Genomic DNA, 18,294 nt, shown 5'->3' on the forward strand with positions numbered 1-18,294 from the left:
GGGGGGGGGGGGGGTGGGTTTGGGGGTTGGATGCACCAGATTTCCCTGCCTACAGGCTCCTGAGAAGTAAATCCGGCCCTGGCTGCTGGCAGTGGCAACTGCCATTGAATTGTTCAGCAGATCACATGAGTCTAGCAGAGGAATTCGTGAGATTCTCGCGATTGGCCCCATTCACACTTGCAGACTGTTTTTGCGTCCAGGCGCAATCTTCTGCAGGTGATGGCACCTTGTGCATTTTCATGCAAACTGCTGCAGGCAGTGGCAAATGTCATTGGATTGTACAGTGCCGAAACAGCAGATCACGTGAGTCTTGCAGAGGAATTCACGAGACTCGCACAATCGACCCCAATTGCATGTGTAAATGGGGCCTTATGAGACTGGTAAATCTGAACAAAGGAGCTTCATTTAAAATGACAAGGAAGAAGGTTCACATATATGTTTGCGATAGAAGTGCCCATGTGTGCACCAAAAACAAAATCTGTGACATGTTGTATGTTTCCTGCTTTGTGATATGTTAGGTGTGGTTGTGCCAAGGTACAAAACGGAGTCACCTGGACAAAGCTCTGTACAGGTCTTACAATCCTGCCAAACGGTCCAGAGCAAGATGACATTGGACAGTCCCGGAGATCCAGGCATAAACTGGGTGCTGATTATTCTGCCTGCAGAAGAGAGGTCACTCCTATCTGCTTAGCTTTCTCTTGGCTCTGCTTGCTGGGGTACCAATAGGATTCCCAATTCCAGGGCAGGTTTGAATGTTGCCGGTGACTGAGGAAATAATGACAAAGCTGGCCATACAAATATAGTGTGAATGAAAGAAAACCTCTTAACTCCCTTATCCACGTAAGGGTAATCCTAAATGTAACCCTTGCTGTGGGACTACCCCCGCACTGCAATGCTCGTTTGGTCTAAAGCTGAAAATAATAGTAGAAAATTATACTCATCTGATCATCTTTGGAGCCTGCTTGCTCTTAGACCAGTCTCTGGAGCGTCTCTCCTTTGCTGCAGCAGTGTAAGGTCCTTGAGTTATCACGTTCTATGCACAGTGTACTATTGTTGCAGCAAAGGAGGAGACAATCTGGTGGGCTGACTCTGAGCATTGGGTGAGTATAACTTTATTTTCCTCCTTAGACCAAAAGGGCTAACTCCACTGCAAGGGTTAATAATAATAAAATACCCACAGTTCTCCCTTAACTGCTTGTTAATGTCTATGGTAGCTGAGTATAGGTCTTTTACTTGCCTGATCCCCCGCTCTCATTGGCTCCAAGACCAGCCCACATCCTCTTCCCCCTACACTCTGGAAGCCGAGGGCCAGCTGACGACATCACGCATGATGAAGGGCTCATAGCCTTGCATTTTATGCAAGGACACCGAGGGGCTGTTAACAAGCCGAAGTGTAGAGGAAAGTGGTGAGTGCTGACTGTTGCAGGAGCGGGGATCAGGTAAGTAAAAGAGCCGCAGACATAAACGAGCAGTTAACTCTTTCAGTGCAGGGGCAGCCCCACTGCAATGGAAGTTTTCTTTTGACCTGGAGATAGGCTTTAGGGCCCATTTCCACCCAATGCAATTGGAGCTGCGTTGGGTGGTTTTTTTTTCAAGCGCAGCCACAACGCAAGAAAAGGCAATTTGCCATGTTTCAGATTGACTCAGTTGTTCGCTGTAAAAAGTAGAGCATGCAGTACTTTTTTTTGTTTTGCACAGTGTAGTGTGACGCGGTACAACCTCATTGCACTGCATTGTGCCCATAGAAGCTAGCCAAAAAAAAAAAGTACTGTTCTGTATACACACGTGTAGCATGGCTGCTGGTGAGTGGACCCGTAGGGAATTAGACCTTTACATGCACTTTAATTTTCTTTACTTGGGTATCCTTCTGTGTACAAATTGTGATTCTTTCCACATAAAAATCCTCTGCGTGCCCTTGTCAGAAGCTTAGTCACGGTATGGCTGGCTTCAGCGTGATTTCTTTATCGAGCTCTTATCTGTAAAACAAGGGTTTCGTGCTCCTTCTGCTAACACACGGACTGGTGACATAACCACTGATGCTGACGAGGGTTTTCACAGTTGAATGACCATCAAAATCTTAACGTCATTAAGTCTTGATGAAACCAAAATACCGCTTTCATTTCCTAAATTACGTTTGAAACTTTTTTTTTTTTTTCTGCTGCAGATTGCCTTTGAAAAGCTTCAAACATCTTCTTAAAGAGGCTTTCAGGCTTGTGCATTTTTGTTTTCTCCAATGGAAAGCTAGTTACTAGGAAGGGGATAAGACCAGTCCCTTTAATGAGGCAGCATGGGGCTGTTGTCTCAGGTGGCATATCTTTGGGTCATATGGGGGGGTCGATAGAGTGGTATGGCCGCTCTACTGCACAATGTTTGTAGTGTACCTGCCACCTTCTTTACTGCCCAAGCATCCCAGGTTACGAAGAGTCAGATAAGGACTATAGACATCTTCCCGCCCAGCTCTTTGCAACGTGGGACTCTCTGGCAAGCATCCTGCCCAGTGATGTCACAGGGGTATGCAACCTCAGCACTCCAGCTGTGCTTTAACTACAAATCCAATCATGCTTTTGCCTCTGCCTCTGGGAGTCATGCCCGTGGCTGTTAGTCTTGCAATGCCCCATGGGATTTGTACCACCACAGCTGGAGTGCCGAAGTTGATCACCCTTGATTTTAGCAGGGACACACACAGCCATAAATCCATTTTTAAGCTGGAGTGGGGAAATGGCTTGACTATTGTCAGGATTTTATTGCTGCCTTGTCACCACTGGGATAATTTCCTCACTTGCTGTGGGGTCCCCAAGACAGCAAACGAGGGGACGTTTCCCCAACAGGGGAACAGACCCTGATTAAAACCCAACAGAGCTTTGAGTGTTGTAGTTTAATGACTGACCTCGCCAATGCTGATTTTAGCATTCATTTCTCTTCCCTGTTGATATGTTTGCCTGGGGAAATTAAATTGCATATTCGGTTCATGGTCCTCTGTCACCCCTCAGATAAAAGGAAGAGAAATCTCACAAATAGGGACACCTACAGCAATAAAATCCTGACAGAGGTTTTAACCCAGGGACCAAAAAACAGAAGAGCATCAGAGAAAAACGGATGTCGGAGTCCATAAAAAAGTTTATTAATCATGTTGATCAAGCAGCTAATGCTTTTCGAGGGCAGACACAGTCCCCTTCCTCACTCTTATCACTACCTGCAATCCACACATTTTTGGAGAACTATCCATAACTACATCAATATAAAATTCTGAGGTGTGTTTTTTTTTTTTTTTGCTCCATTCCTTCATTCTCAGCGTTTCCAAGCCCTGAGGAAGGGGTTCGTGTCTGCCCCTGAAACGCATTGACTGTTTGATCGACCTAATCAATAAACTTTAATATGGACTCTGATATCTGTGTTGGTCTGGTGCTCTTCTGTTTTCTGTCCCTGAGTTGCTCCCGGTATCTCCTATTGCTCCCAGTATCTCCTATTGGAAACTGCACGTCTTTGAGCTCCCTAACCATAAGCTAATGAGCTACCTACAAATCAAGTTGGGTCTATCATAAAGGATAGCATGGGACTCCTCCCAGCACCTCTGAAATTTTCTCAGGATTAGAGGTTTTAACCCTTCCCTACTCCAAAACTAAAATAAAAAAAAAGTTTGGGCTGGAGTCGGGCTTTAAGTGATGACTTCCTACATGAAAATGTTCACTATCAGCATCAGCAGCCCGTCTCCTAGGTGTCTAAGCAGGCCCAATTGTACAGATGATGATGACTTGAATGTATTCAGCTTACCCTGTGTCTCGGCCCCATCTGCCTCCTCCATTAGCGGTCATGGCTCCTTGTCCGCATTCGGAGATTCTCTATCTTACTAACAAGCATTTCCTGGAAAAAAAAAACACAGTGGCAAAATACCTTGTTTACTAATAGCATTATTATTGCACAGAAGGGGATTCCGTCTGAACTGGCTTACTTAGCCAGGCCCGTGGCTAATTAGAATCAGAGTTTTCCTTTAATCCTCTTAACTGTGTAATATCTTGTAAGTCTTTTATGACAAAATAAGTGCACATGTTTAATACAGGGCAGGAGGTAATTTGTGTTGTATAATGGCGGTGCAACTAAATGTCATTGCTGAGCAGATCTGACGCAGGAGAACCAAAAACCAGGTTTAAAATTCCTGATTATATTGCATCGGTGCCTATGCCGGCCTCCTTTTATAATCTGTCCTTGGTGGATGGAGGCACAAAAAGCAGGAGGATGTCCGATACTGGACTGCAAGTCAGCTTCCCTCTCATCACTGACAAATCATTCATTTTTTCTAGCCACCAGGTGGAGCTTTAGGCTCCTTTTCACATGTTTGGTTCTTTTTAACATTTTATTTATTTTTAGCTCTTGGATTAAAATGGAATGTAACTCACCTCCCCTTGCTTCCTCACTGGTGCCAACATCTTCTTTGCAGCTTATTTTGGGTATTTGGTCCTGGCCGGCAGGGGATGAATGAATGAACTGCACATGCGCACGGAGGCTCATTCAGAGGTGTACTGAGAATGCACACTGCTATGTATGCATAGCTCAGTCAACATTCTGAAGAAGATTGCGAACAGGCAGGCAAATTTGTTGTATTGCAGAAGAGGCCTAAAGTCCCTCCCTCGTCAAATTTTTTTTTTTCTAGTTAAGTTTCATGTTAAGCCTGTCTACAGACATCAGTGGCTCAAGCTGAACTTCAACACACAACAAAATGAGTCAGAACTTTTAAGATGGAATAATTCCATCATGTGGGAAAATTAGTGCTGGTCCATTACGGGACCAGCGCTCATGCGATTTGTACTGTTGCTGGGTCCCTTGGAGTCTGAGGCAGACACTCAAAAGCAAATCAGGGGGTCCCAGCACTGTGATAGCTAATCACAGTCATCACAGTGTTATTACAGCCACTGATTTGGATTTCAGCTCATCACATTGAGCTGAGCAAGTCAGATCAGTGTGATACAAAGTATTTCTATGGAGAAAACAGTGTCTCCTCAGAATACCAATTATCCAAAGGCCCTGTGAATCAAAAAATTAACCCTTTAGTGTCCCCATAGTTAAAAAAAAAACTAAAAAAAACGCTTTTCAAAGGTTTTGAAAAAAGTAAAAAAAAAAGAAGAAAATATAATGCCCGGGAGGCTATTAAACTTAGGAGACAGACATACCACATTCTAAAATTGTTCTACGCAAAAATTGTATTTTGTGACCTATAACTCCCAAAATAAATCCCAGATATATGATGTACCCTATAAATCAGGACAAATGTGATTATTTATTACAAATTACTTTCTGTTAGCTACACTAATTATGTACAAATTATTATTGCTAAAACTGTGAAAAATTAGTTTTTTTGTTTTTGTTTCACCCATTCTTGTATTTTTATAAAACATTTTTTTATATATGCATATGTTGCATCACATTAAAGCCCATTTTGTCCTTTAAAAAAAAAATGGTATATAATATGTGTAGGTGCAATGAACGAGGAAGATGGAAATTATGGTTAAACGCATAGCAAAAATGGCAAAATTGCTTCGGACCCCAGGGATGAAAACCTTTTATGGGGTTAAAGGACTATTTATTTTATTAACCCCCCCCTCCTTTCCAATTCCTCAATGTATCCAGAAGATCTTCCACTCTGGAGATCTTCACTGTACAATCATTGTAAATAGTGCTGTCCCTGTCCAGACTAGACAATACATGCCTTTCGCTTAGTTCATACATGTGGACAGGCTCGTACTCCCTTGGACAATTGTGTCTGCCACATCAACGCTCCCGGCAACTACAATGCTGGGAGCATTGATGGAGGTAGTAACCCAGACTGATAGTAACCAGCCAGCAGCAGACTGGGAAGTGCAAGCACAATCCAGTCTTAGAAAGCCATTTCCATGTAGTACACAGAGGCGGATCAGCAACCCTCCTAGGACAAGTTGCCTTTGGGTAGCATGGATCATCAGGGGTTCCGAGCCAGAAGACCAGCGCCAACCAGCAGCAAAGTGGACACATTTACAGATTTTATACTTTTTAGGTGGAAGTGAAGTACGCCTTTTAGGGTTCCGTTCATAGGCTGTGAGGGAGAGATTAGACCTTGCGCTCTTGATGAGGTTACTGACCCGTTCTTTGTTTGAAGCCAAACCCAGAAGTCATATTGTGCTTTGCATAAAGGAACTCTTTATAACTTGTGAAGTGAAAGGCACAGAGATCATGATGAATGGATGGGGATTCTGGGATGCCACCACGTCTACAATCCTTTCACATTTAAAAGGCGTTTTCTGGATGTGGATTCCATAACGTCTGAATCTCTATTTTAGTAAACAAAACTAATAAGTTATGGCCGTGAGAGAAATACTGATCTCCATCTGAAAATGTTGGTTGCCTGACTATTATGCCAGCCTCTGTCTTCAATCCCTTCAGAGTGTCTGTCCAAGAGCAAGAACCCATATCAGAAAAATCAAAGAAAAGTCAAGAGTCCTTATCTGTATACTAACTGGGTCGTTTACTGAAATTATTGAAGCAAAAGGAGGAATATGACAGCCAGGCAACTGGCATTTCTGGAAGGAGAGGTGTGCAGTGACCACGTTCATGTTATATACGTGTCTGTAGACTCAAAGTCATTACCGTATAAACACCAGATATGTGTCCGATACAAAATCAGTAGCGTACTGACCCACCGGATGTGTCTGCAGGCACAGAACCAGTACCATACTGACACACCAGATACGTGTCCCCAGACACAGAATTAGTACCGTACTGACACACCAGATACGTGTCTGCAGGCACAGAATCAGTGCTGTACTGACTCCAGACACGCAATACAAACTGGGAGTCTGTTTATGGGTATAGCCCCTATAGCGTTCCTACAATATTGAAGCGTTCTGCTTGTAAACAGTTATTCATTACTGTGCAGTCTTGTGAGACAGAGGGGCTTGTGGGATTGGTAGTGCAGAGGCAGGGAGAAACTGTTAGTTGAAGCTGGCTAAACTACAGCTCCCATGAGGCTTTGTGATCTGTGGGAGGAATTAATTGAGCCTCTCTCCGCAGAGCGCAGGCAGACGAGGAGAGACGCTGGAAACGACAGGACACACTGCTTGGTCTGTATCAGCCTGCCTGTCTCCAGGGAGGGATGAAGCTATGTGGTGACTGATGCTGATGTTTGCTGAGTGATTGCTTTGATACAAGTGAAAGTTACTATCCATTCTTGTACTTGGTGAACTCTGATTTGTATCAGTAAAGGAACTGTCTGATACACCATAGAAAGGATCTCCTGGTCTAAATAAATGAGGGGATCCTGTTGCATCAGAAGGAACACAGCCATCCTCCGACTGCCGAACAACCCTGAGGAACCGCATGACTTCTACTGGGGCCTGCCATCTCTTTGTACAGACTACTGTTGAGACTGAGGGAAGTCGGCTGGACAGGTGGAGACGCCCTCTTTCGCTGACCAACGCGGGAGCTGCCATTCAAGCTGCAGGATTGGTGAGAGGCCATCTGCATCCTGTGATTATTGGAGTTGGTTGTACCTGCAACAAAGCATGGGCCGCAACATTGGATAGCTTAATATATTGCTACTGGCTGGTAGTATAGGGACCTGGAGACATTTTGGGCTGAGTCATTTTCAACCCAGTATCCATAGTCCGTGGGAATTTATTCAGATAACTCTGTACTGTGTATTGCATTAATAAGACAACTGAGGCTAAAGGGTGTCTGAATAACAAAGGAGTGTCAATTGCATGCTGTTTACCTTTTGCTATTGTTCTTTATTTCCTCTTTTGATCAAAAACAGAATATAATTTGTTAGTAAAGCATTTACAAAACCCCACAAGGTGTGTTGGTGTGCCGTGGACCCTGTCTGTGCAATTTTATCCTGGTGTGGGTCAGAAGAACCCATATTCCCGCGGCTTTTTCGGGGACGAGCGCTTCATGGGATATGTTTAAAGCTAACTGTTGGCTCTACACTAGAACTGATTCCAACGGCTGTAAAGCTACCTGATCACTGAGGCTCTGAAATATGCATCAACCCCCACCATGCTTCCTGGGTGCTGCTGCCTCTCCTGCAGGCTCAGGACCAGCATTGGAGGTGTCAGGAGAGAGGGTAGGGAGACCAATGAACATCAATGTGATCCCAGAAGTGGTGATGACTTTGAATCTGGTGAAGAGGCTGATCAAGCACAATCTGTGCTTGATCAGCTTCAGTGGGCTGCAGAGGTGACATTAGGGGTCTAATAGACCCCTACGGTCCCCTTTAAAGAGAACTTGTCACCACTTAAGTGCTGTCACATAGAGGACCCCCTGTGTGATGCCAGTGTAGTTTAGCAAAAATACATGTTTAAAATAATTTAAATAAAATAAATGTAAAAACAATCCCCAAAATATTTTAAAATCCCCTGTCCTCATCTACATGGGCATACTAACGCAAACACATGCTGGGTGCACCTATGTACGAAAATGACTATTGCGCCACATTTTGGGTGTTGCAGTACACACAGGAGTGAGAGTAATAATTCTAGGGCCATTATTTATGGTTAACTATAAACTGATGACCTGTAAAAAAACATCTTTTAAAACTTTGCCCATCGACAGTTTATGGGCAATACATTTTCTTTAACTTAAGTGTATTTTTTACTGAAAATGTGGGTTTCATTAACTGTTGCACTAATGTGATGCAACATAAAAAAAAGCAACTGCCTCCATTTTATTCCACAGGGTCTTCTTTCAGGAAATTCTGTAATCTTCAGGCATAAAATGTTAATTTTAACATGTGTGCAAAAAAATAAATAATCAAAAATGGCTCTGACAGTAAAAGGCATAAAGCGAACCTGCGCATTCTGCAAACAGCAGGTTCACTTTATTGTCCACTCCTCTGCTTCTTATACTCCCATTCTGCTAGCCGTTTTGAAGCGATGTAAAATACCTGGCACTTCCGCGAATGGGGAAGCATATGTTTCTCTCCTTTTGTGGACAGTCGCCAGGTCTGAGGGCGGTCACATGGGGGCAGGTGGAGAGTGCTCATCTCTTGGTAGCCTCTGAGCAGAACGAGTTAGTATTTTGTTTTTGGCAGGTGAATAAGGCAGCAGGGAGTCAAAGAGAAGGTGGTATAGGCAACAGAGGGAGGATGGGGGGGCGGGTAAAGTGAGCTTTGGCTACTTGGACAACCAGCACTAGCACATGGGGGCCATTGAGAGAGTCTTTTAGCTCTCTAATCAGAGTAGCTTGAAACTTTTACAGGGCCTCTTTGTTACTTTGTCCTAACAGAGCAATGGGAGAGTGGACTGAAGGCGAGTATAGACACGTTAAAGTAAAGCTGTTGCTTTGCCTTGCATGGGCTGGGCACAGGTTGACTTCAAAGGTTTCCATACTGTTTATCCCTGTGCAGATGGCCGTGCAGCCTTCTCGGGTCACGGTTAAACAATTTACGCTAGCATATTTACCTACAACAATTGTTCTAGCTGCAACCAAGGGAAACTAGCATGTTGTACAGTAGCAGTGTGTGTTCTTGCTTTCACAGGGTTGGGCAGTTGGCATCAGCTGGGCCCTGGTACAGTCTGCTGCTGGATCTGACTGTGCCAAGTGCAGCCTCAGCCAAGATAACTATGCACAAAGGATTGACGGCTCACCCAATTGTTCAAGGGGACAAGTGACGCTTTGCAGATGTCACTTGAACTTTTGTTGGGAACATGTGTTTTCAGCCCTGGGGTGAGACGGGGGAGGAATGCAGAAAGAAGGCATGAAAGAGTCCGTATAATGGTATGGGGTATTGTGCGACGGTATCCGTGGTAACCCGGACAAAACATTTTGGATAAAAATGTCAGCACAGTTTTTCAAGAGAATCCCGCCATTGTGCGAGCTCGACGGTGTCATTTTGATGCAGCTGTGTCTTTTATAGAGCGAAACTTAATGGTTGACGACCTCCTTTTAACATCACCAAGTTGCCAGCAAGTGATGCCAAGTGGACTGAAGTCACCGAGCCACTTTTATCTCCAAGTGCTTATATTCTGGTGCAAAAGAGCAAAGCTGACATAATGGAGTCCCAGATCTGCCATAGAAGACTGCATTGGACAGGATTGGATTTACTCTCTCTGCTGCCTCAAGGCCAGGTTCCTTAATGTGCCCCCCTCCCTGCCAAATTCCCCCCCAGGTGGCGGGGTGGCACGGTTGGTTTACATTTTAATTTTTTTTTCTTAATTTTGTAAAAACTTTTTTATGACTTATTCAAAACAAGCGGCCGCTTCCCCGCTGTACATTGAGCCCTGCTTTTCCAAAGCAGGGCTAAATGTAGAAAACAACTACCCACTCTGCGCTCAGAACTGCATGTCCCGGGCGTCAGGAGATAGGAATTCCACACCCCTGCTGCCCCTCTACTCGCTGCTCCCCCGAGGCCGGGCCACGGGTGCCCTTTTGGGTAATTCGGCCCTGACTGCAGATCCTTGCACTTATGAAGCCCTGCTTAGCAACATCAAGGATAAAGAGCACCTGTATTGTAGCAATAGACAATGAGCGTTGAGGGAAGGGTAGAGTATATAGCAAGGGTAGGCCTGTGGCTGTCAGTATTGCAATGCCTCGGGGGACTCGTAGTTCCACAACATCTGGAGGCCCACAGTTTGGTTATATGCCCAATGGCATATAAACACTGGTCCATTATCCTCCAGTGATGGTTTTGGTGTATTTTTGAGTTTCGTGTTTAAGGACTGCTCTGGTCTTGTTTACCTCCTTTATTGCCATGCCAAAGTTAGTCACAAACTAAAAATATATAATAATTATTTCTAAATTGAATTTCCATATGCTCTATCCCAGTCCTAGTAACCATAAAACATACTTATTGAAGATGCCTATCGGACAGGGGTGGGCCACTCCAGCCCCTTGGCTGTGCCTTAACTACAAATCCCCTCGTGCCTCTGTCTCTGGGAGTCATTCCTATAACTTTCAGTCTTGCAATGCCTCATGGGGCTTGTAGTTCTGCAACAACTGGAGGACTGGAGTTGCCCACTCGTGCCATAGGATGTAGTTTCTCTGTGCACTGATGCAATTTCACTTGGCCCTGTGAATATGCAAGTCCTCATCTTCTGAACTACAACGCAATGTTTGAACAATGTAATATTATCATTGCTTGCTGAAAGCATTGCATAATGGGATATATAGTCTTGAGACATTGTGATTGCAGCAGAGAAAGAGATTCATAGCACTCTAGGAGTCCACGAAGTTATTATTATTATTATTATTATACAGGATTTATATAGCGCCAACAGCTTGCGCAGCACTTTACATTATAAGGAATACATTACAATTCAATTCCAAGACAAGATGGTAAGGAGGGCTTACAATCTAAAGGGTGAGTTGATGAAAGTGATGGGCGGACAGAAGGCAGGACACACTACTTAAGAGGGATTTTTTTTTCAAGTAAGCTTTATGAAAAACAACTCTAGTATTTATTCCTATTACAATGCTGATGTTATAACAGGATAGTAAATGTTTACAAATCCCTAAAGTGCAGCCAGCTAGAGATAGCTATGTGGGCTGCACCACCCGGGTCACGTAGATGCAACATTTTCATGTTTGGTTCGAAGGGCACCTTTTTTAATATTGGATTTATCTTTTTTTGCTTCTGGAGATCATATCCAAGCAAGTGCTTTCATTGGTATCCTAAAGCGGATGCATCACATTCAATTAAAAAGAAAAAATGGCCGTGTTATTTAAACACAAATAAAATGTATCATCTGAAACATTTGCAGAAGTTGAGGTCATGCCAGCATCTTTGTGGTGGTTTTATGTTTTGTCATATTAATCGTTAAATCGATCTCGCTGTATTACTGAGTCACGAGAAGCCTACTATCTGTATTTGTCATCTGGCTTTCTGGGTATTTTTTTTACCAGCTGGAACAAAGGAAGGAAGGTGTGGGTTGAGCACTGCAACAAGAGTGACTGTAGTTCATGTAGTGCATTTTAAAGCAGACATTGCCAAAAAATAACAGTTACTCTGGATTGTCCATTGTCCAGTAAAGGAATTCAGAATGTGCAAAAATATTTCTTTTTTAGAGGGTAAAATCCTTTGTTCCACTCATTCTGTGTATCAGTCAAGCATTCAGGGAATGCCGCGGTGTTGGGCTACATTTACACTGTATAATTGAGCCTCTCTCCGCAGAGCGCAGGCAGACGAGGAGAGACGCTGGAAACGACAGGACACACTGCTTGGTCTGTATCAGCCTGCCTGTCTCCAGGGAGGGATGAAGCTATGTGGTGACTGATGCTGATGTTTGCTGAGTGATTGCTTTGATACAAGTGAAAGTTACTATCCATTCTTGTACTTGGTGAACTCTGATTTGTATCAGTAAAGGAACTGTCTGATACACCATAGAAAGGATCTCCTGGTCTAAATAAATGAGGGGATCCTGTTGCATCAGAAGGAACACAGCCATCCTCCGACTGCCGAACAACCCTGAGGAACCGCATGACTTCTACTGGGGCCTGCCATCTCTTTGTACAGACTACTGTTGAGACTGAGGGAAGTCGGCTGGACAGGTGGAGACGCCCTCTTTCGCTGACCAACGCGGGAGCTGCCATTCAAGCTGCAGGATTGGTGAGAGGCCATCTGCATCCTGTGATTATTGGAGTTGGTTGTACCTGCAACAAAGCATGGGCCGCAACATTGGATAGCTTAATATATTGCTACTGGCTGGTAGTATAGGGACCTGGAGACATTTTGGGCTGAGTCATTTTCAACCCAGTATCCATAGTCCGTGGGAATTTATTCAGATAACTCTGTACTGTGTATTGCATTAATAAGACAACTGAGGCTAAAGGGTGTCTGAATAACAAAGGAGTGTCAATTGCATGCTGTTTACCTTTTGCTATTGTTCTTTATTTCCTCTTTTGATCAAAAACAGAATATAATTTGTTAGTAAAGCATTTACAAAACCCCACAAGGTGTGTTGGTGTGCCGTGGACCCTGTCTGTGCAATTTTATCCTGGTGTGGGTCAGAAGAACCCATATTCCCGCGGCTTTTTCGGGGACGAGCGCTTCATGGGATATGTTTAAAGCTAACTGTTGGCTCTACACTAGAACTGATTCCAACGGCTGTAAAGCTACCTGATCACTGAGGCTCTGAAATATGCATCAACCCCCACCATGCTTCCTGGGTGCTGCTGCCTCTCCTGCAGGCTCAGGACCAGCATTGGAGGTGTCAGGAGAGAGGGTAGGGAGACCAATGAACATCAATGTGATCCCAGAAGTGGTGATGACTTTGAATCTGGTGAAGAGGCTGATCAAGCACAATCTGTGCTTGATCAGCTTCAGTGGGCTGCAGAGGTGACATTAGGGGTCTAATAGACCCCTACGGTCCCCTTTAAAGAGAACTTGTCACCACTTAAGTGCTGTCACATAGAGGACCCCCTGTGTGATGCCAGTGTAGTTTAGCAAAAATACATGTTTAAAATAATTTAAATAAAATAAATGTAAAAACAATCCCCAAAATATTTTAAAATCCCCTGTCCTCATCTACATGGGCATACTAACGCAAACACATGCTGGGTGCACCTATGTACGAAAATGACTATTGCGCCACATTTTGGGTGTTGCAGTACACACAGGAGTGAGAGTAATAATTCTAGGGCCATTATTTATGGTTAACTATAAACTGATGACCTGTAAAAAAACATCTTTTAAAACTTTGCCCATCGACAGTTTATGGGCAATACATTTTCTTTAACTTAAGTGTATTTTTTACTGAAAATGTGGGTTTCATTAACTGTTGCACTAATGTGATGCAACATAAAAAAAAGCAACTGCCTCCATTTTATTCCACAGGGTCTTCTTTCAGGAAATTCTGTAATCTTCAGGCATAAAATGTTAATTTTAACATGTGTGCAAAAAAATAAATAATCAAAAATGGCTCTGACAGTAAAAGGCATAAAGCGAACCTGCGCATTCTGCAAACAGCAGGTTCACTTTATTGTCCACTCCTCTGCTTCTTATACTCCCATTCTGCTAGCCGTTTTGAAGCGATGTAAAATACCTGGCACTTCCGCGAATGGGGAAGCATATGTTTCTCTCCTTTTGTGGACAGTCGCCAGGTCTGAGGGCGGTCACATGGGGGCAGGTGGAGAGTGCTCATCTCTTGGTAGCCTCTGAGCAGAACGAGTTAGTATTTTGTTTTTGGCAGGTGAATAAGGCAGCAGGGAGTCAAAGAGAAGGTGGTATAGGCAACAGAGGGAGGATGGGGGGGCGGGTAAAGTGAGCTTTGGCTACTTGGACAACCAGCACTAGCACATGGGGGCCATTGAGAGAGTCTTTTAGCTCTCTAATCAGAGTAGCTTGAAACTTTTACAGGGCCTCTTTGTTACTTTGTCCTAACAGAGCAATGGGAGAGTGGACTGAAGGCGAGTATAGACACGTTAAAGTAAAGCTGTTGCTTTGCCTTGCATGGGCTGGGCACAGGTTGACTTCAAAGGTTTCCATACTGTTTATCCCTGTGCAGATGGCCGTGCAGCCTTCTCGGGTCACGGTTAAACAATTTACGCTAGCATATTTACCTACAACAATTGTTCTAGCTGCAACCAAGGGAAACTAGCATGTTGTACAGTAGCAGTGTGTGTTCTTGCTTTCACAGGGTTGGGCAGTTGGCATCAGCTGGGCCCTGGTACAGTCTGCTGCTGGATCTGACTGTGCCAAGTGCAGCCTCAGCCAAGATAACTATGCACAAAGGATTGACGGCTCACCCAATTGTTCAAGGGGACAAGTGACGCTTTGCAGATGTCACTTGAACTTTTGTTGGGAACATGTGTTTTCAGCCCTGGGGTGAGACGGGGGAGGAATGCAGAAAGAAGGCATGAAAGAGTCCGTATAATGGTATGGGGTATTGTGCGACGGTATCCGTGGTAACCCGGACAAAACATTTTGGATAAAAATGTCAGCACAGTTTTTCAAGAGAATCCCGCCATTGTGCGAGCTCGACGGTGTCATTTTGATGCAGCTGTGTCTTTTATAGAGCGAAACTTAATGGTTGACGACCTCCTTTTAACATCACCAAGTTGCCAGCAAGTGATGCCAAGTGGACTGAAGTCACCGAGCCACTTTTATCTCCAAGTGCTTATATTCTGGTGCAAAAGAGCAAAGCTGACATAATGGAGTCCCAGATCTGCCATAGAAGACTGCATTGGACAGGATTGGATTTACTCTCTCTGCTGCCTCAAGGCCAGGTTCCTTAATGTGCCCCCCCTCCCTGCCAAATTCCCCCCCAGGTGGCGGGGTGGCACGGTTGGTTTACATTTTAATTTTTTTTTCTTAATTTTGTAAAAACTTTTTTATGACTTATTCAAAACAAGCGGCCGCTTCCCCGCTGTACATTGAGCCCTGCTTTTCCAAAGCAGGGCTAAATGTAGAAAACAACTACCCACTCTGCGCTCAGAACTGCATGTCCCGGGCGTCAGGAGATAGGAATTCCACACCCCTGCTGCCCCTCTACTCGCTGCTCCCCCGAGGCCGGGCCACGGGTGCCCTTTTGGGTAATTCGGCCCTGACTGCAGATCCTTGCACTTATGAAGCCCTGCTTAGCAACATCAAGGATAAAGAGCACCTGTATTGTAGCAATAGACAATGAGCGTTGAGGGAAGGGTAGAGTATATAGCAAGGGTAGGCCTGTGGCTGTCAGTATTGCAATGCCTCGGGGGACTCGTAGTTCCACAACATCTGGAGGCCCACAGTTTGGTTATATGCCCAATGGCATATAAACACTGGTCCATTATCCTCCAGTGATGGTTTTGGTGTATTTTTGAGTTTCGTGTTTAAGGACTGCTCTGGTCTTGTTTACCTCCTTTATTGCCATGCCAAAGTTAGTCACAAACTAAAAATATATAATAATTATTTCTAAATTGAATTTCCATATGCTCTATCCCAGTCCTAGTAACCATAAAACATACTTATTGAAGATGCCTATCGGACAGGGGTGGGCCACTCCAGCCCCTTGGCTGTGCCTTAACTACAAATCCCCTCGTGCCTCTGTCTCTGGGAGTCATTCCTATAACTTTCAGTCTTGCAATGCCTCATGGGGCTTGTAGTTCTGCAACAACTGGAGGACTGGAGTTGCCCACTCGTGCCATAGGATGTAGTTTCTCTGTGCACTGATGCAATTTCACTTGGCCCTGTGAATATGCAAGTCCTCATCTTCTGAACTACAACGCAATGTTTGAACAATGTAATATTATCATTGCTTGCTGAAAGCATTGCATAATGGGATATATAGTCTTGAGACATTGTGATTGCAGCAGAGAAAGAGATTCATAGCACTCTAGGAGTCCACGAAGTTATTATTATTATTATTATTATACAGGATTTATATAGCGCCAACAGCTTGCGCAGCACTTTACATTATAAGGAATACATTACAATTCAATTCCAAGACAAGATGGTAAGGAGGGCTTACAATCTAAAGGGTGAGTTGATGAAAGTGATGGGCGGACAGAAGGCAGGACACACTACTTAAGAGGGATTTTTTTTTCAAGTAAGCTTTATGAAAAACAACTCTAGTATTTATTCCTATTACAATGCTGATGTTATAACAGGATAGTAAATGTTTACAAATCCCTAAAGTGCAGCCAGCTAGAGATAGCTATGTGGGCTGCACCACCCGGGTCACGTAGATGCAACATTTTCATGTTTGGTTCGAAGGGCACCTTTTTTAATATTGGATTTATCTTTTTTTGCTTCTGGAGATCATATCCAAGCAAGTGCTTTCATTGGTATCCTAAAGCGGATGCATCACATTCAATTAAAAAGAAAAAATGGCCGTGTTATTTAAACACAAATAAAATGTATCATCTGAAACATTTGCAGAAGTTGAGGTCATGCCAGCATCTTTGTGGTGGTTTTATGTTTTGTCATATTAATCGTTAAATCGATCTCGCTGTATTACTGAGTCACGAGAAGCCTACTATCTGTATTTGTCATCTGGCTTTCTGGGTATTTTTTTTACCAGCTGGAACAAAGGAAGGAAGGTGTGGGTTGAGCACTGCAACAAGAGTGACTGTAGTTCATGTAGTGCATTTTAAAGCAGACATTGCCAAAAAATAACAGTTACTCTGGATTGTCCATTGTCCAGTAAAGGAATTCAGAATGTGCAAAAATATTTCTTTTTTAGAGGGTAAAATCCTTTGTTCCACTCATTCTGTGTATCAGTCAAGCATTCAGGGAATGCCGCGGTGTTGGGCTACATTTACACTGTGCGTTATGGGGAATCCCAAATCTGTTTAGATGTGGCTGCTGTCGCCCATTCAAGTTCATGACCAGGTGACATCGGCTGCATTTGTAAGCAACACTCCGCATCCAAATCCGTTGGTGCGTGCTGCAGGAATCTCAGATCGCATAGTGTGGATGAAGCCGAAAGCTGAACTGCAGGTTAAGCAAATATTTGTCTAAATACAGGAGAAATATGTAAACTTATAGAGCTGCAGCTAACGATTATTTTCAAAATCGATTAGTTACCCGATTATTAAGTTCGGTTAATCGGATAAACAATAAAATACATTTAAAAAAATGGCTCCAGTGATGGACTACTAGTTTGTATTGAGATTGCACTCCATCACAGGAGCAAGCTTGGAGCGGTGGAAAAAAAAGTAAAAAAGAAAAAAAATAGCGTGGTGTGCAATATAGTGAAATGGAAAGTGTAAATGTATACAGCAATGAATGCAGAATGGCACCGACTATAGAGGACTACAAATCCCAGCAATAGTACATTATACAGCGCAATGCAGAATATCACCAGCTATAGAGGACTACAACAAATCCCAGCAATAGTACATTATAGCTGGTGGTATTCTGCATTGCGCTGTATAATGTACTATTGCTAGGTTTTGTAGTCCTCTATAGCTGGTGGTATTTGGCATTGCACCACTGTATAATGTATTATTGCTGATGGTGCATTGCTCTGTATAATATACAGCACAATGTACCATCAGCTATAGAGGAATACAAATCCCAGAAATACATTATAGAGCACCATGTGCGGGAAGTGCAGGCTTACCTAAGCAGTCTTCCAGCAACTTGCCTCTGAGATCGGACCTGTCTATCGGCGGCTGTCATCCCCCCACACCTGCTCCTCCTTACTACATCTCCCCGCGTCCCTGTGCCGATCGTGGATGTGGGTGGGCGGTGAGTGTGAGGCGGGGAGGAGGTGCGGCGTGAAGAGCGTGTGTGGAGCCGTGAACAGGGCTAACTGATCGGAAGCCGATTAATCGATTATTGAAAAAGTTGACAACTTTTTCAATAATCGATTATAATCGATTATGCCGATTAGTTGTTGCAGCCCTAAT

At 43.9% G+C, this 18,294-nt stretch overlaps 1 protein-coding gene across 2 annotated transcripts in view; it reads left to right on the plus strand.

The window, feature by feature from the left end:
* Positions 1-18,294, plus strand: part of LOC108797128 (dual specificity testis-specific protein kinase 2-like) — a 76,748-nt gene that overhangs the window by 17,308 nt on the left and 41,146 nt on the right. Inside the window, exons 1-2 of one of the 2 annotated variants that reach the window (XM_018568702.1) lie at positions 13,811-13,816; positions 13,928-13,930. The exons of the other annotated variant lie outside the window; for it this stretch is intronic. The gene's annotated coding sequence lies outside the window, so the exon portion shown is untranslated. Of the gene's footprint in view, positions 1-13,810; positions 13,817-13,927; positions 13,931-18,294 lie in introns of those variants that run through there. 2 annotated transcript variants of the gene reach the window in all.

The sequence above is a fragment of the Nanorana parkeri genome, unplaced genomic scaffold, assembly GCF_000935625.1.
Source record: "Nanorana parkeri isolate BGI_ZX_2015 unplaced genomic scaffold, ASM93562v1 scaffold1230, whole genome shotgun sequence".
In the NCBI taxonomy this organism is placed as follows: Eukaryota; Metazoa; Chordata; class Amphibia; order Anura; family Dicroglossidae; genus Nanorana; species Nanorana parkeri.